General features: G+C 48.9%; 1 pseudogene; it reads right to left on the reverse strand.

Annotated features, from left to right (window-relative positions):
* Positions 1-940: 940 nt before the first annotated feature.
* Positions 941-11,919, reverse strand: LOC111150691 (annotated as a pseudogene).
* Between the last annotated feature and the right edge of the window lie 8,976 nt (positions 11,920-20,895).

A 20,895-nucleotide genomic window follows, 5' to 3' on the forward strand; every position in this document is an offset into this window, starting at 1 on the left:
TGGCAGCCCAGGACCAACCACAGCTCTCAACAGAACACTGCCTTTTGTCAAAGGAGCTCCGCTGTCACCGGATTTGTTTATATTTGCTACATGTCTCATTGGACCAAGGAACGGTGAGGGCGGGCATCCCTGCACCCAGAAGCCTCCTCGGCCCGCACCCCTGGAGTGCTTCATTCCTGCGCATATTGGCTGAGACCACACGACTGCTAGAAGCCAATCAATACCCCCTAAACTTTTAAAGCTTCACAGGGGTTTAATGCATATAAAGTCAAGGAAAGAATAGTCCGGGTTCAGGAGCAATGTTCTCTACAATCATAGGATGGGGTTTAGAGGCAAGGGGAAGAGGCCATATGAGCCACACCCCGACATGTTCAAAAAGAACCACGTCCAGAGCACCCCCCACCTGCAGGATGATGTCGCTTTCTCCCGATCGCAGCCAAGGGGCACACTACCAAAAAAGCATGGTGAGAGCTAACCCATATGGGGCCCAAGGTGCTGGTGGGGGTGAGGGGGGCACTAGTCCAGAGGGAGGACTAGTAAGAAGGCCCTGAGGCTGCTGGCGGCTGGGCATGGGCTCCGAAGCTTGTCTGCCATCGCGCAGGCACAGTGGGACAGGCTGGCCAGCCCCTGGGGGCAGGAGTACCCCTGCGGGGGTGCTCAGGTGGTGCCTAAGAAAGTCACACTTCTCGTCGAGGTGGGTCATGGCTGCCGTGAGTGGGAACAGGGTGAGTCCGGCCTGGCCCTGGGAGCTGATGAGCGCATAGCCAGACTGAGGCGCACGACGATGAACTAGCAGGTGGGGCAGATCCCAGGGCCCGATCTCGGGGTCTGCCTTCAGCAGGTCTTTGCCCCCATGGTTTCAGATCCCCCCTTAAAGTGGGGGATCTTCCTCATCGAGGAGTTGAGACGGGAGCCCACGGCGAGGGAGGACTCTATGTCCTCATGCTCTCCGTTCTCCAGGCTGCCGTCGTCCTTGCAGAGAATGAGTCATGCAATCGAAACACACCCCCACACTGTGGTCACACAGTTGATGCCCCAGGCTGTCCTTGTCCAAGGAGTCCCCCACCTTGCTGCCGCAGAAGATGGGGATGCAGGATCCTCAGCCTTGTCCTGCCTCACCAGTCTCTGCTCCGAGGTCTTGGAGGCATTAACACCCTGTCACAGCATGTCCCCAAGGGGGCTGTCTACCACCTCACTGGGCTCCTGGACCTCTGATTCCTCTTTCCCTGGGGGCTGGAGCTGGGGGTTCTTGTTGTCTTTACTGAGGATTATGAGAGGCTTCTGGCTGCTGGGGTCCAGGCTGCTAGGAACGATGGAAAACCTCGTGGAATGGTGAGGCAGGTGCAGGGACAAGGGCAGGGATGTGGCCAGAAGTAAAGAACTTGTCATTGAACAGCTCATGTGTGGTCTGACAGGCAGTGGGATTTTGTTTGAAGCATCTTGTGAACTTGGGAGGCGGCCATGGGGTTGATGTGCTTGGAATACACCATTCATTCTTCCTAGGTGTCTTTGAGGCAAGACATCTCAAAAGGTGGTTTGCCTACTGATGAGGTACACATGACTCACGCATTCCAAACCGTGCCCTCTTGCTAGGCACTTCTGGAGCTCTGTTAGTAGGGGCTTCTTCCTCTCTTTGCTGTACTCGACTTTGGTTGCCAATCAGAATCCCCGGGTTCCTCCTCCAGATCCTCACCGAGTAAGAGTTAGCCCAGCTTGAGGTCCCAAGGATGAACCCGGTTTCCGGACAGGTCCTGGCATCCAAGGAGGTGGTAGCAGCCCCAGGCTCGGCCAGTGCGTTCCTCCCCAGAGAGCTCCAGCAGCAGAGCTCCAACATGAAATCACTGTACTCGAAAAAGCCATGGAAGTCCATGGCATGTCAGTGGGCGAGGCTGTGGTGAATGCCCATCTCATTGGACGCCTTCTCCGTCTTCTGGTACAGCTTGAGTAGCAGCAACATACACAAGATCTTGCCCACAAAACTTTCTTGGTATCTGAGGCCTAGATTTCGAAGCACTTGATGAAGATACTCTTTCCCAGAAAGCAACACCTGCAGATAGCACTGCCGGCTGCAAGGATCCACTAGGACCTCCTGGATCTCCTTCATGGGGGCTGGGCTGTGACTGGGGCTCCAGGAGCTGAAACTTCTGGGACCCTGGCTTTCCCAGGGTTCACTGGGGCTGGCTTTCCTGCAGTCACCACCACCCGTCCTGTTCTGAGAGTTGCTCAGTGCACCTAGTAGCGTCTGAAGGGGACTTGGCACTGCTCCATTGCTTCCTGATTTGAATGCAGGGCTGGGAACATTACAAAAGCCTCTTTTCTTTTTTCTTTCTTCATCTCCTCCTCCTCCTCCTCTTCCTCCTCCTCCTCCTCCTCTTCCTCCCCCTCCCTCCCTCCCCCTCCTCCTCCTCCTCCTTTTTCTTCTTTTTCGTCTACAACTAGGGAGTGACTCAGGTCCTACAGGTGCTCTAGGCTGTCCCACTCTGTGCCCTGTACCCCACTTCCTGAGGCCCCTAGTTCTGGGAATGGGCTTATTTCCTGCGACAGAGGAGAAGTGGAGGCAAGCAATGGAAGGGAAGGTGACTTTATCAGATTAACTGGTAAAAATGCTCAGGCTCCCAGCTTCTGTGAGCAAGACGACCCAGCCTCCTGTGTACCCAGCGGTTTCCAGGCTGGTGGGGGTTGTTTTTCCTCCAAACTCCTGGCGAGCCCTGCATCTCACCCGAGGGCTGTGGTTCGGGAATGTTTTGACTTGAAACACTCAAGCCAGTGGTGGTAGTTGGAGTTGTGAGACCCTTCTGTGCTGAAAGGAGAGATGAATGGTCTATTTAGAACCTGCTAACAATTCGCAATATAAAGAACAGGGAACAATTCTGCTGCTGAAATTCGACTTTCTGAGGGTACCACTCCCAGGGGAGCTGGCTGTGTGGCCAACATGGCCCCAACTCTGGGTTTTCCATCTGGAAGACCACCCTTGCTGGTGGTGGCAACGCTTCCAGAAGATTGTGCCTCTGCCTCAGCTTTTTCTGGACCTCTCTTCAACCCCCTCCCAGGATACTCTCTTCCTGGGGCCTGTGGTGTTCTTGGGCTATGAGTAAGAGGACTTTTCCAAAACCACATGAACTTTGCTCTGGACAAACAAAGAAGGGTGGCTGTTTGGAAATGCCTAAAACAGCTTCTCTTGGGCCTAAGTTGTGAGGTTTTACCTCACATCACAGATACAGAGTTGACCTGGAGGAGGAAACTGGTTTTCCTCTCAGGACAAAATGGTGGCCCCTGGAGCCTTGGGTACATTCCCAGGTGTTTCTATCACCAGAGCGAGTCTTCATTTCATTGCATCCTAGGATCAGAAGAGAAGGTGAGAAGCATGGGCTTCTAAACACTCAGCCAAGAGAAAATTAGGCAGTTTACTGAAACGCCAAAGCTTCTTTCAAAAATCAATGGCAATTAGGAATGGTATTCCTTTAATTTGTTGAAAGGAATTTCTATGTAGGTACAAGTAATCTCAATCAAAATCCTGGTAGATTTTGTTTAGAAATTCACAACCTTATTATAAAATTTATATAGAAATGCAAGGGATCTAGAATAGGAAAAACAATTCTGAAAAAAGAACAAAGGTGTTTTTTAACTAATACTACCCGATTTGAAGACTTAATGTAAAGCTACAAAAATAGTGTGGTCCTGGACACACAGAGTACAGACACACAAGTACAAACAGATAGATCAATGGAACAGAATACGAGTTCAGCAGTGGTCCACACATATATGGTTAATAAGTTGTGCTGGTATAATTGGACATTCAAGTGCATAAAATGAACTTTGGCCCTTCCTGCAAACCACACCCAACAATGAACTTGAAAAGGATCATAGTACTAAATGTAAGAACTAAAATTATAAAGCTTCTGAAAGAAAACTGAAGGATAAAACCTTTACAGCTTTGGATTAAATAAAGATGTTTAGGGGCACCTGGGTGGCTCAGTCATTAAGTGTCTGCCTTTGGCTCAGGTCGTGATCCCAGGGTCCTGGGATCGAGCCCCACATCGGGCTCTCTGCTCGTCAGGGAGCCTGCCTCCCCCTCTCTCTGTGCCTGCCTCTCTGCCTACTTGTGATTTCTGTCAAATAAGTAAATAAAATATTTTTTTAAAAGTACAGACTGTGATGAGTATGTGTAAAGTACATATAATCTGATAAAGATGAACGTAATATATGTGCACATTTGATAACTATGCTCAATGTCACTAGTCATTAGGAAAATACAAGTTAAAACTGCAATGAAAAACCACTACATATCCACCAGAATGGCTAAAACTAAATTTTAAAAGTGGACAATACCAAGTGTTAGCAAGAGTGCGGAACAACTGGAACTTCCACACATCGCCACTGGGGGTACAAAAATGGTAGGGGGCACACTTTGCAGAATTTCATAAAGATAAGCATCCACTTATCATTTCCTTCAACAATCCCATTCTTAGGTATTTTACCCAAGAGAAAGAAAAGCATATGCCCACAAAAAGACTTGCGCTGTTTTTTCCTTTTAAGATTTATTTTTTAATCTGAGAGGGAGAGCATGCCAGGGGAGGGGCAGAGGGAAGGAGAGAGAGAGAATCCTTAAGCAGATTCCCTGCTGAGCGTAGGGCCCAACATGGGGCTTGATCCCAGGACCCTGAGATCATGACCTGAGCCGAAAATCAGGGGTCAGCTCCTTAACTGACGCAGCTAACCAGGGGCCCCAGGACTTGCACTTTTAATGTTCACTGGAGCTCTGTTCCTAATCACTGAAAAGTAGAAAGCACTCCAATGTGCAGCAAACAGCAGACACTTTCACATAATGCAAGATATCCGTATGCTGGACACTACTTGGCTGACTACTGATACAGGCAGCAACGCAGATGAACTAGTGATTGGAAGAAGTAGCACCCTGGGGTGAGTGTCAGGCCTGTTTGACACCCAGAGCCCACACTACTGCCACCCTTCAGCCCCCTGGCCCCAATTTTACCACCCCCTAGACTGCAACACTTAGGGAATTAGGAATGGCTCCCTCTCCTCCTTGAACAATCTGTACTTTTTCTCAGTAATGCTGAATTGATTTGAATAATTACAGTAACAAGATTTCAGGATGCAGGAGAGACCTACTTTAAATACTCAGAACAAAGTAATGTTGATTTTTATAAATGGAGAATGTGATCATAATAATTGATCCTTCCCCCACCCAGCATGCCCTGAATTTATGTGAGCTCAGGACCCAGTAACAGGTGCCAGGGACGCCAAGGGGCGCCTCCCAGCCCTTGCTTCCAATCATGTCTTACAGGACCTATTGCAATGAATGCTTTCTTAGCCTAGACGTTCACTCATCCCACAAATACTTATCGAGCACCTACAATAAAACCAAAAGTCAAATTTGAAAATATTTTCTCTACAACAGACTTATTGTCAGAGCCTAGATCGTGTTGACATTTGACCCATGAGAACAAATAATTAAGTTTTGTTGTTTGTTAGTTCTGTTTTCTGAACCCACTTTTTTTTCCCCATTCTGTTCACGAGAGGAAGGGGACAAAAACCCAGAATGGAGGGGCCTGCCGTTCAGAAACAGAGAAGGCCTCCCTCACACTCGGGGATCTCCTCGAGGGCAGAAACTGACCTGCTCTTGCTGGATTCCGGGGTCTTAGCAAATAATGAATTTTTGGGTAAATGTTCGTTGAACTTCACTAAATTTTAAATGATTCAACTGCTCGGGCTGAAAAACAACCAGTCCCAGGGAAATGACTAAACGCACTTTTTTAAATTAAGCTTCAGGAAAAGTCAGGTGAGTTGCATTTGCTCTAAGGGAAGTCATGCGCTCGGCCAAGGTAAGGACCAGAGTGGCTCCGGCAGAAAAGGCTGAAACTAGAGCCTGAAGACAGGGCAGGTAGGGGACCACGGACCGAAACCTGAAAATGAAAAGGCAGAAACATTTTTGTAGAGGATCAAGGGGGCTTTGGGTTTGACAGGACGGTGCTTGTCCCTAGAGAGACCTCCAGCCAGCAGCCTGGAGGTTGGGGAAGACCCACTCGACAAGGGATGGTCAAGGTCACCTTGAGCGCTCAGCCTCACCCCTCGGTCCACTTCCCACCGCCCCTCACCCCACCACTAACTGACAGGTTTGCTGGTGTTACCTTTTAAATATTTCTTGACTCTTCCCTGCCTGCCTGCCTCCCATGTACAACTCCGGGTCCTCATAAGCTCTCCCTTCTCTCAGGTCTCCCCTGCCAGTCTCTGCCCCCTTAAATGCACCCTTCACATCAGCACCAGAGTCGTTCACCTGAAACAAAATTCCCAGCATCTCCCTTTCCCTCTTAAAACTTCCCGAACGCCTGTCCCCATCTCGTTCCTCAACACTCAGCACAAGCATCCTCTCCTCCAGAACACGGTCCCTGGTGCCCCCACGACGAGCTGGGTGACCCCGTGCACTCAGAGCACACGATGCAGCCTGCCTGACCGCACTGAGCGCAAGTACCTAGTGGCCGCTCCCCAGTACTCAGCCGCACCTGGGCATCTCCATGCTCCGCCCCTGTGGGGGTGTCGGGCACACACAAGTACTTGGTCGCCTTGGGAAGGAGTAGGAGAGGGGGAGAAAAGAGGCCCAGGGGCGCCTGCTTGGCTCAGTCGGTTGAGTGTCTGACTCTTGGTTTTGGCTCAGGTCATGATCTCAGGGCTGCGGGATCAAGCCCCGCATCAGGCCCCACGCTCAGCGCCGAGTCTGCTCGAGATTCTCTCCTCTTCCTTCTCCCTCCCCCTCAGTTCCTCCCATGGCTTGTGCTCTCTGTCTCTCTGTCTCTCTCTCTAAAATAAATGGATAAAATTGTAAAAAAAAAAAAAAAAAAAAAAAACTTTAAAAAAGGAAGAAGAAAGAGGGCCAGATACTAATCTTGAAAACTGTCTATGTATGGTAAGCAATCAGCCAAGGTTCCCACATCTGACCAGACGGAGCCCTATCTGCTGTTGAGGCAGGACCCATGGGAATTCCTAGCTTTGCCAGCGCCTCGCTGGTGGACGCTGGTCAGGCTGCCTCACGTCTCTGGGCCTCAGTCTTCTCACTAAGATTAGGGGGTTGGTCCAGATGAACTCCACAGCCTTTCCAGCTCTCATTCCAGGGGCACTTCAGGTCCAACCCCCTCTCAGCACCCACGAACCTCCAGCATTGGCCCTGACTGTGCCCCCCACCGTCCAGTCCCTGGACCTCCCTCATTCAAAGCTGGCAAGAAACCATGACAGCCTCTTTAGATAATGGTGACAGTCACAGCCTGGCCTGTGGACTCCCCCAACAGCTTTTGTTGGGGATTAAACTCTGCTTCTCTTCAGCGATTACACAGCTGTTTGAAGAGACTGGGCTCACTTCTCATAAACTGCTGAGTCCAGAGGCCATGCCTTTGAGCATACTTTATTGTCTTCTTTAAAGCCTCATTAAATTCCTCTTTTCCCCCACTGTTGGAGAGGAGGCCACCAGAGCTTGGGGAGGCACAGTCCTCCACCCACAGCAGCTATCCCCCCCCTAACTGGGCGGCATCCTCAATGAATAAGGAAGCACTGGGCGCAGCCAGGCACTGAGGTGCCCCTGGGCCCCCTACCGGTGAAGAGAGGAATTGAAGGACACAGTCTCTCTCCCCAAGTTCCTCGGAGACTTGTAGGAAACACAGGTAAGAGCTATTGAGGATGGTGATAAAAGGAGTACACATCCTAATCTGAAATTAGTTCTATCTTTTATCTCCCAATGCTATACAAGTTCCACAAGGACGGAGACCTTGTCTTGCGTGCTCACCACTGTATTACCTGCATGCTGGGATCCGCGCATTCAAGAGGAATCTGTTGAATGAAAGCGTGTTATGTTCCTTGTCATATCCCCAGCTCTTAGAGCAAAACTTGGTTTAATAAATTCTTGCTAAAAGAATGAATGAATAAATGAGGGGGAAGCAGGGCAGGGCTTTGAAGGATGAGTAGGAGTTAATGAGCCAAAGAACATAAAAAGAGAGGGGCAGGTGAGTGGGGGGGCACCTGCCTGGCTCAGTGGGTAGAGCATGTGATTCTAGATCTCAGGGTCATGAGTTTGAGTCCCACACTGGGCATAGGGTTTACACTAAAAAAAAAAAAAAAAAAAAAAAAAATTAAGGACACCTGGGTGGCTCAGTGGGTTAAGCCTCTGCCTTCGGCTCAGGTCATGGTCTTAGGGTCCTGGGATCAAGCCCCACATCCGGTTCTCTGCTCAGCGGGGAGCCTGCTTCCCCCTCTCTCTCTGCCTGTCTCTCTGCCTACTTGTGATCTCTCTCTCTCTGTCAAATAAATAAATAAAATCTTTAAAAAATTTTTAATAAAAATTAATAAAACAAAGGGACAGGAGATTTCAAGGGCACAGAGGATGACATTTACAAAAGCAAATGAAACCTGGACTTCCAGCAAACAGAGACTTGTTAGAAGTGGCTCAATATTTATCTGAAAATGATTTTAACTAAAGTGTGATAGAAAAGTGGTAGAAGACCGGCTAGGTTTTCTCATTTCTTTACCTTCTACCACCAAAGTATCTGCTTGAGATTGTTAACACAGTCACAGAGCCCTGGGTTTTTCCACTATATTAATCACAATTTTTTTGTCTGCCAGTGACAGAAATTTAATTCAAGCTAGCTCAAGCAAAAGAACTAGCAAGTGTAGGGTTCTTTCATTCTATGTGTGTATGTATCTATCTTTCTGCCTGTCTATCGGCTGTCTAACCTTGGATCTTCTCCCTTCCAGATAGAGTAGTCCCATTCTCTCCTATCTCAAACAGCTTCCTGTTTGCAGGGGAGAGACATGTGTTTATGACCTCAGCAGCTCTGGAACCACCCTTATAAAAATCCCAAGAAGAGACTCGATGGCTTTATTTGAGTTGTATGCTCACCCCAGACCAGCCCCTTGACTGGGCTGGTGGGCATCATGTGCCCTCCCATGATGGACAGTACCATGACCAATGGACCCAGGAGAAGAAGAGGAATGTTGCTCCCAATGCTGGGTAAGATCAGTCCATGGCCTACCAGGTGTGAGGCAGCCGGCCAGCTGCCATGTGTGGACCCCTGGCAGTCAGGGCCTCATTCAGCATGGGAGAAAGTAAACTCTGAATATGGCCTCTTTTGTGGCTGACTGTAACTTCTTCTCCAGGCCTTAGTTTCTCCCTCTGTAGAATGAGTATGTTGGGCTATAGCCATCCTCAAAGGTCCCTTCCAAATATGACGTTCTGAGATGTTTATTTACATTTAAAGTCTTACTCACTTCACTTGGATATTGGCAATGTCTGTTTTTTTGCTGGATTAACTCATGAGGTAGGTTTGGATGTTTTATCTTTGCTCTTCTCAGTCATTTCAAAAATACCAGATCTATTGTTCAGCAAAGGAATCTAATCTTTTTCCCAAAGCACATTTTTCAGTCTCCTTCAGAATGTTGGTTATTTGAATCATCACCTCGGGAAGAATGAGATATGTGGCGGTGAAGGGCTTTCAATGACCCCAACTTATCATGCTGGGGCCCCAAACTTGTATGATTTTCTAATTGATGATGGGAGCTGCAGGAAAGGAAATCATTGCTCCTTCATGTTATGTGGGACCCATCTGACCTTCGTGTTATTTGGGGAATATTCCAAAGGGGGTTCTCTGAGCCTGGAAGCTTCGCTGCTCTATATTCATTGAGCTCCACGATGAGGCACAGGGAAATGTCGATCACGGACGCACCAGCCCTTCACAGGTCCCAAACCCTGCTCCTCTTCCAAGCCCGTCCACTTGTCCCTCCCCCGTCTCCAATAGTCCTGGGCCAGAGCCCGGCACAGAGAAGGAGAATGGGCTCACAGTCAACTGCTAGTTGGGAAAGCTTGAATTCAAAACCCAAGACGTCTGACTTCTGGTCTCCACGTTCTCTTTCAACACCATTATCCCCTGCCTCCTCTTCACCTCCAACCACATTCAGAGCCTCCTTGTCCAGGGGACTAAAATCAAGCCCAAGCCTTCCTTCCTCACCGTTAGTTCCCAAGGCCTCCTTTGTGACACTGTGACCTTGACCACCAGCCACTCCAGGCCTTTCTATTTTGCTTCCCGCAGCCTCTTGAGTTGGCACTCTGGCTTCCGGGCACCTGCTCTATTTGCAGAGAAAGCTCTTGCCTTAACTCTAGCCCGATCATCAGACTCCCTGAGGGAGCCTCTAACACAGCCGGGCCTTTGTCTGATGGCGGAGGCTGGCTCCCCTCACGTGTATCTGTGCTCTGTCTGGGGCCCCCCACCCGCAGCCTCCCTCTCCCGCACACAATGGAAGGCCTGTGTCTTTCTCTCACCACCACGAGGCTGTTACAGCAGCCACCGGAGTGGCTGCCAACCCTCGGGGCTGTGGAAACCTTCGCACATGGACTCCCGTTGCTGACAAGGTCAGCATTTGGGTTGACCCTGGGTCACAGGCCTACATCCAGCGAGACCACTGGCTCAGGGAAGAGGTGACCGGACTTTTCCAGAACTTCCCCCTCACGTCCAGAAGAAGCAGCCTATTCCTCAGAGATCCCAGCTTCCTTCAACTGTCTCGAGAGGGAGGGGCCACGGCCTGACATCAACACCAAAAATTTTCTGATGGGAAGAATCCCCGATTGTCCTCTTCATCATTTTCCCAATGAGTCTAACACAAGCCACTCCATCCCGCCATCCATCCATTTTCATCTAGTCTTTCGTTCGTAAAAATATTTACTGGACTCTTCCTGGAGAACTGATAAGGCCGACTACCTTTTCAGAGCTCTCCTGTTCCCCATGCCTCTACCCCCCGTAAATGCATCCTCAAACACCACAGTCCTCCTAGCGTTGCTATTTTAATTCCGCTTCGTAGCAGAACCTTCTAACCCTCGCTGCACCCGCTGTCCCCAGCACTCGGGCCTTCCCAGGCTTCCTGTGGTTCCTGTCAGTGCTGCTCCAGGCTGGGAGGGAAACACCCACAGTCAGAATTTCTTATTCTCCAGACCCCTGGATCCATCACCCTTTCCAAGTCCATCCTTTCCGACAGGACACCTCTGCCCTCACTCATCATGTACCTCATTAGCAGCCCAGTCTGTCTGTGTCCTGCTACTCTGGCCTTCTCAGCTGGATAACCGGATTCATCCTCCCCGCAAAGCACCACGGTCATGCCTTGTGCGGACTCTAACATGCGCTCGTGTCCACTGCTCGGAGGATTTTTTTCAGTCATTTAGCAAATATTTGTTGAGCACCTGCCATATTCCAATGACTCTGCAAGGCTGCTGAGGCTCTAACAAAATATAAATGCGGTCTGGGCAGAAAGACAACAACGGGCCAGGAATGCAGTAAGGGTGATTGGCACTGCTTGGGGAGTGTTTCACAGCAGCGCTGAGCTGGGCCCTGGAGGGGTCTGTCAGGAAAGGTTTCCCGGAGAGGCGGGACAGGTAACCCGAATAAAAACTCCCTTGCCCCGGTTCAGGGTCTGTTCTTGTCCCCGAGCTGAGAATGTTTGCTTTGAGTCTGCCACTCCTCCACCAGCTCGAACACCCCGCCCCTCCCACCTTCCTCCTTCCTCCTCCATTGTGAGTTGTTTGTCCGTGTGTGGAACGCAAATCCCCAACTAAATGAGAAATTCCAGCAGGGCAGGACCGGCCGTCTCTGAGCCCAGCCCAGCCCCACGGTCCACACTGCACTGGTCCACAGGACACGTTGTAAATGTTCGAATTAGGCATTCTGGCAGAGCCCCTCCGTGTTACAGCGGGGTGGGGCGAAGGTGGCCCTCCTAAAGGTGACATGTCCCCACCAATCGGAGGACGCGCACCAGTGGAACTGGTGGCCACTTTCTGGCCTGGACCTTAACAATACCGCTCTCACTCTCGCCCATGCCCTCTTCCCTCTTCTGGCGAACACCCAGATGTGGCTGCAGCCCTGTCTTGACCATGACTTGCAAAAGAAATCAACATCCCGGTTCCTTAAACCACTGCAGTGCTGGCTCCCTTTGTTAGAGCTGACTAGCTTTACCCCAACTGATGCACCTGCCAGCATGTCAGCTTCCAGTTGCCAAGGTCGGGGGGCTGGGTGGATTTCTAGCAACATGGTGCTGCCATCCGCAGGAGCTAAGTCCCACTTTGCCACAGCTGCAAAGCTGCCCCAGGGAGGCTGAGAGCCAACATCCCGCAGGACCTTTGCACTCTTGCTTTTCCGACCTTCCCTCTTCCCCAGGCGCTGCCTGAGGCTTGCGGACAGGTGTGTTCTCAGAAACATGGAGCCTCCGAGTAGAGCGTGACTCAGGGGATACAAGTCCTGACGATTCCCAGGCTTGACTCTTCTCTCAAGAGTTTTTGCTGTCATAAAACCCAAACCCAGGGGCGCCTGGGTGGCTCAGTGGGTTAAAGCCTCTGCCTTCGGCTCAGGTCCTGATCCCAGGGTCCTGGGATGGAGTCACGCAGCGGGCTCTCCGCTCAGCAGGGAGCCTGCTTCCCTTCCTCTCTCTCTGCCTGCCTCTCGGCCTACCTGTGATCTCTGTCTGTCAAATAAATAAATAAAATCTTAAAAAAAAAAAAAAGTAAAAATAAAAAATAAAAAAAACCTAAACCCAGTCATCTCAGCCCTGATTTAGGACCTGGATCAGACCCAATGCCTCCCGCCAAAAACAAATATCCTATAATGTCCCCTTTGTGTTCCTGAAATTAAATTAGTATTACCCACTGACACACGATTCTGAAAGGCAGATTCATGCCCTAATGGAAATATCAAGGAGAAATAAAATGAGGGTCGCTTGTGATAGCAGCACATGTTTCAATACAGAGAGGTTTGGTGGTACCACTTTAGGAGCCAGCGGGAAGTATGAGTTGCTCCCGGCCTGGAGCAGAGCCCCCCCACCCCATCCCCTCCATCCCCCTCGAATCTGACAGCTGCGGATGCAGACTGGTACAGCTGTGGGATTCTGGAAGCTCACGGCCACAAGCGGCATTGCCATCAGGGATCCGATTTTTTTGAAAGGTGAACAGCTCTTGGGAATGTTCCCCCCACCTCCAAATCCAGTCTTTCCTTGATTTCCACAACAGTCGCCTTCCTGGAAAACTCTGTGCATTTGAAAATGTGCAACAAATACTTTATGAGTAAAACAGAGATCAGTTTTGGGCTCAAACACGTTCTCCCCTCCGCCACACAAAACAGGCACCCAGCAGTCGTGCAGGCCAGAGGATAGAGAGTTCTTGGTTGGGGCACCATCTGGAGGATTTCAGCCTGTCTAGCGTCTCTGCCCCTTCCCCCACTGAGTGCTGAGAGCGTCCCAACCCAACCCTTAAGACAACCCAACATACCCACACATTTCTAAAGTCCCCCTTCAGGCAGATGCTTCCTCCCCCACGAGAACCATTGGCTCAAACCGAGAAGAGAGGTGAAGGCAATGTTGAAGCTTTTCCTGAAGATGACTTGAGTGTTTCTTCACAGCTTGCTGAAAATGAGGCATCACCTCATCTCGATTTTCTGTGACTATCTGGACTTGCTAGACGTTTGTTCAGAGAAGGAATCGGCAGTGTTCAGAAGAGACCGTGGGGGCCTCCAGGTTTCGGGTGGTGCTCATCTCTCCCCCCCACACCCCTCCCCACGTGGCTCTGGGGTAGACACCTTACCTCCCAGCCTCTGTGTTTAAAAAGGACATATGAAAGAAGCCAGAGCCTGAAACTGAAAACCAGTTCTCACATCCCTCTCATCTCCTGCCTATTAATAGTGTCTTGGAATGAGTCGCATGGAGACGTTGACTGCTTCTGAGCGTGCGTTCACCTAAAATGCCATTTTTCCATGTTTCTGTGATGCCAGGCAGCCAAGATGGACACCATTTCTCAAAGAATCATGCCTACAAATCAGGTTTCACCTGGGCTGCGGTAGGGCCCCGAACACCAGTCAGCCCTCCTCCGATTTAGGAAACTGGGAGGCTTGAGTGCTTGGTCTTCTGGATCCTTTCAAAGAGACCAGCCTCTCAGCTTCCACTCATCAAAGGAACCCCCATTTTCTCCACAGGTATCTGAGGCTTGTGGACTCCTATATAGCTCCTCAAGTCCTCTGAGGCTTGTGGAACTCCTATATGGCTCCCTAAATGGCCTTGCGGATACGTACTGCTGTGCTCACAGATGTAGACACCGAAGGGATGGTGACAGGGGAAAGTGAGCCAGATGTCCCTCCTGTCAGGAACGTAGGGCCAGGCAGGCTCCTCCTCGGCCCTCAGATCCTGATCGCCCCTCCCCCGAGGCAGCGCCTCACCTACCTCACCACATGCCACCGTCACCTCATTTCCTCCTCTGTCCTAGCCCATTTTTAACTGTCTGACCGGGAAGGATCTGACCTGACAGGCCAATTAAATATTAATACCGTGATTGAAGAGTCTGTGTGCAAATCAATTAAAAATAGGACTTGTGGAGCTGAGACATTTTCAATCTATTTTTCCTTCCTGTCAGGGAAGCTCTGGCCAGGGAGCTCAAACCCCAGGGCCCTGAGGTGGGGATTGATCCTAGAAGGTGCCCATAGGTTCTGCCAGTGGGGCAGCCTGTCACTACTACCCTCCTCAGATGGGTGCGGGTGAAGGGGCTGATGTGACCTTTCTCCTACCAGGAGGGGCAGGGACCCCTTGCACAGTGGCCTCCTCCATCAAAGTCTTCCCCAGGACAAGCTGCCACCCTCGGGACTCCCATCTGGTGCCAGTTGCCTCAGACGTTTGTAAGGATTTGCTTGTGTTTGCACTGCATCCTAGAATGTGAGGGACTAAGAGCAGGGCCCATTCTCTTCATCTTTCCACACAGATCCCCACCCAGTTTCTGGAAACTGATACGCAATTAATAAATCTCTCTGCAGTGAATCAACGGGGCAATGAAATCTGTCACTTTGTTATGCTTCCTTGTTTCTAATGAAAATCTGTCAAATGACAATTATTAATAGCTTAACTTTTCTACCCCCTTCCAGCTCGACTTGAGGTGGCATCTGGGTGACAGTATAAGGTACGGATTTTGTCTCTGAGCTTTCTGGAAGCCCAGGCTGAAAGGGAGAAAATGCTAGTTATTTCTTGCCCGAAAGAACACAGATTGGTCAGTAGGGAGAAACTTTTCCTGAAATTCTGCCCCTCAAGGGGGATTTGTTATGTGAATCTTTACACAGAAATCCCTAAGTGTCATTGTGCTGTTTCTCACGTAAGTCACGCTCGTTCCTGCCACAGGACTTGTCCTGCTGCCTGGAATGTTGGCCCGGAGCTTCTCCACACGCGCCTTGCTGCTCAAGTGCCCCTCAGAGCAGCCATCCCCGCCTCTTCTCCCCTGGGGTTCCCCGTGGGCCCCCTTTTTTTATTTCTCTGCCGTGCACTTACCCCTTCAAAACCATCTTACTTCTTAGCTTGCTTACTTGTGGTCTGTCTCCCTCAGAAGACTGTAAGCTTCACGAGGGCAGGAATTTTGTCTGTTTTGTTCATTGCTGTGCCCCAAGCCCCTCCAGTAGCCCTTGGGACCTAGCAGCCTTTAAATATATATTGCCTGAATCCTGACTGAATTGAGACATAGTCTCAACCAGGGTTTGAGGGAAGCACAGAAACATTGTTTTAAAAGGAGACTCTAGGGTGCCTGGGTGGCTCAGTGGATTAAGCAACTGCCTTCAGCTCAGGTCATGATCCCAGGGTCCTGGGATCGAGCCCCACGTCAGGCTCTCTGCTCAGCAGGGGGCCTGCTTCCTCCTCTCTCTGCCTGCCTCTCTGCCTACTTGTGATCTCTGTCTGTCAAATAAATAAATAAAATCTTTAAAAAAAATAAAAAAAATAAAAGGAGACTCTAGTTTTGGACACCCTCTGACAAATATGAGATAACATGTTTCAGACTCTGCTTTCTTGTAACAATTCCATGCAGAGATAGAACACAGAGGATCTATAAGTGGATAACATCAATGGCTTCTTGTCATCTGCCTCACACATCAGGGGCCCAAGATGAGCTTTGACAAATATTCACTCAAGGTCAGTTCTTTTTTTTTTTTTTTTCCTCACATATATGGATATATTCTATAGAAAGGGTCACACTGTGTTGCCCAGGCTGGAGTGCAGTGACGAGTCACAGGCACGTTCTCACAACTGATTAGCCTGGGAGCTTTGACCTGCTCTGTTTCCGGTGTGAGCTGGTTCACCTCTCCTTAGACAACATGGTGGTCACCTACTCCCAGGAGGGCACCATCTTGATGCCAGACTTCATGTGGACCCCAACTGGAACGATGCTCTCTATGCTGGCACTCCTGAGCTCAGGTGGTCCTTCTGCCTCTGCCTTTCAAGGAGCTGGGACCACAGGTGCCACCACCACACCCAAAATCAGCTCCTCATTGGCCTCCAACAAGTATTCTAATAGAACTCTTCAAATTTGCCTAAAGTGAGAGCCTTCTAGACTGTCAGACAACGAGGCAAATTCCTATTCACCTGCAAGTATTTAAGGGCTGGACTTGCTCATCTGCAGAAAAGTCAACCATCTTCAGCAGAAACATGGCTATTGGCAGAGAGCCTCAGTTCTTTCCCACAGGATCTCTCCACAGGACCCCTTGAGGGTCTATATGACACGCTAGCTGGCTTCTTCTACAGCAAGTGATCCAAGACGGAAAACAAAAAAGAAGACTCAGTGACTTCTACGACCTAGTTTCACTGCCTTATACTTTTACTTCCACCATATTCTATTTTTGGAAGTAAGTCACCAAGTTCAGGCCATATTCAAGGGAAGGGGAATTAAGCTCCACCTCTTAAAGGGAGGGGAGTGAAACCATGCATCATCGGATGTGCACAAAATAGCCTCAGCCAGAGAAATAGATACGACAGCCATTACCAACCAGAGAAGTTGCTGATTGCGTGAGAGGGACCACAGTGTACTGAAGAGATCGTGAGTAGTAATTAGACCTTCCAGAACTCAAATCTCTAACCCACCACGTACCAGCCGAATGAATCTGAAGAAGACCCTTACCTTCTCAGAGCTTTCATTTTCTTTTGTTTAAAATGGAGATGCTGTTACCTAATATGTTGGCATGGCATGAGAAATGGAGAAAATGCATGTCAGTCTCTTTCGGACACACAGTAACTATTCATGAACACAGTAACATTCATGAAATGACAGGTGTTATTAAGTTATACTGAGACACTTCTTCAGTTTTTGAAGAACTATGAATTGGTACACTGTCCAGTACAGAAAATGAATTACTTAATTGAAAAGAATTACTTAAGATACATCATATATTTGCTACTGTCCAATACCATGATTTTGGTTTCATACTCAGCTCCTCCTTCTGGGATATTTGTGTGCAAATATTTGTGTGTGTGTGTGTGTGTGTGTGTGTGTGTACCCTGCCTAATTCTCCAAAGGCTCAAGGCTAACAAAATATCAATTGCAAAATGAATACATTAAAAATGAAATTTTAAGGTGCACCAGGGTGGCACAGTTGGTTAAGCATCTGCCTTCAGCTCCAGTCATGATCTCAGGGTCCTGGGAACGAGCCCCATATCAGGCTCCCTGCTCAGTGGGGAATCTGCTTCTCCCTCTCCCTCTGCCCCTCCCCCCACCATTTTTTTCTCCCTCTCTCTCTCAAATAAATAAATAAGATCTTTAGAAAATGACATTTTAAAAAACACAAAAGGAAACAAACAGAAACTCGGGAATATGCAAGCACAAATCAAAAGAGCAAAAAAAAAAAAAGGCTAAAATGGAGTGAAATAAAAATTTGAGGCAAAATTTAGCTCTAAGCCAAAATGAGGAAGAACTGTCAAGGTCATAAGGAGATACAAAACATCTTTCCTAGAACTTGATTCTGAAAGGAATGTCTCATGAGGAAGTCACCATAGAGCACAGAGGGATGTAGGACCATCCCAGAGGGAGGTACCTAACGACTGTCATGAACCTGCGGCATCCTGCCAACATGCAGAGGGCATGACCTCAAGGCACCACTCAGTAATGGCAACCCTGCAGGGGTCACAACTGCCTGGCGCATCTGGAGAAATTAATGGAAGGTGGCCTGTCTATCTTCTGCAAATACTCAGTGACCAGACGAAGAGGATAATAACCATAGAGTGAGTTTTCTGAATACCGCCTAGGGACCGACCAGCAAGCGGAGTGCTTTACATGTATGATCTCATTGAATCTTTACAAGACCTATGAAACCGATAGGTTTCGCCCCCTTTCGCTGATAGGCAAACTGATGCACAGAGACAAGGGACAACACAGAGAGTGAGCAGGAGGGTCAAAATCTACACCTGGGCAATCAGAGCCTCCCCTCCGAGACACCTCAGGATGGAACCCGGAATACGAGGGGCTGAGATGGGAGCAGGTATCCATGAGGAAACCTGGAAGGTTTTCTTCCAGGAGGTGAGGTGGGGCCAAGGTGAGGCCCTCCAGTGGGGACCGCGGCTCACGGAGTGTGGTTTGGGTGGCTCTAGGATGACACGCAACATTAACAACGAAGGAGGCAATCCAAGAGCCAGAGCAAACTCCATCACTCTTCATAGTTTGGTTGAAAACCATGGTGTTGCCCTTGGTCTGCTCACTGTGGAACTCGGACAACACAGCACCCGGGAGCCTGGACAGGCTAGCGACCCAGGTTGTGGGTCTTAGGTAGATGCTGCCCTAGAAGAAATCAGTCTCCAAATAAGATTAGCAAAATCATCAAGATCCATTAGCTTAATAAAGGCTCTGGGATATTCTGTGGTCAAGAAATCCATTTCACAGCCTTTAATCTGCCAGTTCCCCAACTTTGTTTGTTGGAACCTGGGTTAACATCCTGCAGGACTAAGCAAATGCTGGCCCAGCCTGTCTCTAAGATCCCTTCCAGCTCAAGGATTCCATGGTTTCAGGTCTTTAAAAAGGCAACTTTGAAGCCAGAATGCCTAAACTTGATTTCAAACTCTGCCTCTTGCTCACTGGAAAACCTGGGGATAGTCAGTGTCTCAGACCCTCAGTCTTCTTATCTGTGGAATGGGGATCATTATGTGATCTGTGTCATTATGCCGCTGTGAGGATCACAATAGGTCTAAATGCTGTGAAAGCAACTTACACACTGGACATGGCCTACTCATATGAGCTGTTACTATGATAAATTAAAAATGAAACGAAACTAGAAATGAAACTTGATCGGTGTCATCTCACCAAGTCATCTGCTGGGAACCGCTTTCCTATGGCCCTGCCTGTTCTTAATACTCCAGAGTAAAGATATATTTTTTTTAAGATTTTTATTTATTTATTTGACAGAGAGAGACACAGCAAGAGGGCACACAGCAGGGGGAGTGGGAGAGGGAGAAGCAGGCTTCCTGCCTAGCAGGGAGCCCGAGGCAGGGCTCAATCCCAGGACCTTGGGATCATGACCTGAGTCGAAGGCAGACGCTTAACGACTGAGCCACTCAGGTGTCCCTAAAGTAGAGATGGGTATTTTCTTAGGGATTTTTATTTATTTATTTGACAGACAGAGAGATCACAAGTAGGCAGAAAGGCAGGCTGAGAGAGAGGGGGAAGCAGGCTCCCTGCTGAGCAGAAAGCCCAGTGCGGGACTCGATCCCACGACCCTGAGATCATGACCTGAACTGAAGGCAGAGGCTTAACCCACTGAGCCACCCAGGTGCCCCAAAGATGTGTATTTTTAAAAGAGAGCAAATCCTACAAATTCTCTTCCTCTTTTTCAGATTGATTTTTTAAAAAATTTTTTAATTTTTTCATTTGAGAAAGACTGAGAGAGAAAGCTCACAAGAGCCCTGGGGTGGGGGGGAGGGCTAGAGGGAGAGAATGAAGCAGGCTTCCTGCTGAGCAGGGAGCCCCATGTGGGGCTCCATCCCAGGACCCCGTGATCATAACCTGAGCCGAAGACACTCAACCAACTGAGCCACCCAGGTGTCCCTCAGATGGATCCTTTCGATGTCATTTCAACTTAGTATATGTGTGTCAGGAAGTGAAATGAATTAAAAACAAACAAATGATTCATTCTTCTACCCAGCAACACTCTGGTTGATGAGTCCTCTGGTTGGTGCTTTTCATTCAATGCCAAAGCCTGGTGGTCCAACTGGAAACAGAACAGAAGGCAAAGGGAGACTCTTAGAAGAAATCCCTCAGGGAGAGCTGAATTCCACTACAGCAAGTCCCACACAGACAGTCCTAAGACACAGCTCCTCAGGAGAAAAGTCGTCCTGGTCTTTCCAGAGCAGGTCTCTTCCTAAGTAGAAAAAAACAGTGCTTTTTCACATCTCATGCTTATACCTGGCGACAAAGAGTCATCCTGACCCAGACTATACCTCCTGCCTTCTGTACAGAGTTTGCTGCCTGTGTTCTCCTCTAGGATTTTGAAGGATTCCTGCCTCACATTTAGGTCTTTCATCCATTTTGAGTTTAAAACAATTGGATATGAGTTTCGATGGGGGAAAATCACCCAATGATGGAACAGAAGGCCTTTGCAGTTTCTTCAGAGACCACATGTCAAAACAATTTACCGATGGAATTTTCTATTTTGGAGAGGTTTGTCCAAGTCTACCCAAGTCTACAGGTGCTACTGTCATAAGCCTTTCTGGGTTATGATAAATAACCCAGAAAATATGGTAAATAAAATATGGTAAATAAACAAAACGAAGAGAGGTTTGTTAAGTTTAAACAGAGCTAAGAGCGATTTTATTTAAGCTAAAAAATGAATTGGAGAGGACAAGCAAGCAATGGAGAACCACAGGCTGGTCCGAAGAGAGACAAGGAAGGTCAGCTTTTTACTAGGTTTGGGGAGGAAACTGGGGTGGGTTGTTTTAAACAAAAGAAATGAGATAGTTGCCAGCGCAGGGAGGGACTTTCCTTTTCTTTTCTTTTTTTTTTTAAAGACTTTATTTATTTATTTGAGAGAGATCATAAGTAGGCAGAGAGGCAGGCAGAGAGAGAGGAGAGAGGGGGAAGCA

This window comes from Enhydra lutris, unplaced genomic scaffold, assembly GCF_002288905.1.
Source record: "Enhydra lutris kenyoni isolate GAN:26980312 unplaced genomic scaffold, ASM228890v2 scaffoldscaffold24, whole genome shotgun sequence".
NCBI lineage: Eukaryota > Metazoa > Chordata > Mammalia > Carnivora > Mustelidae > Enhydra > Enhydra lutris.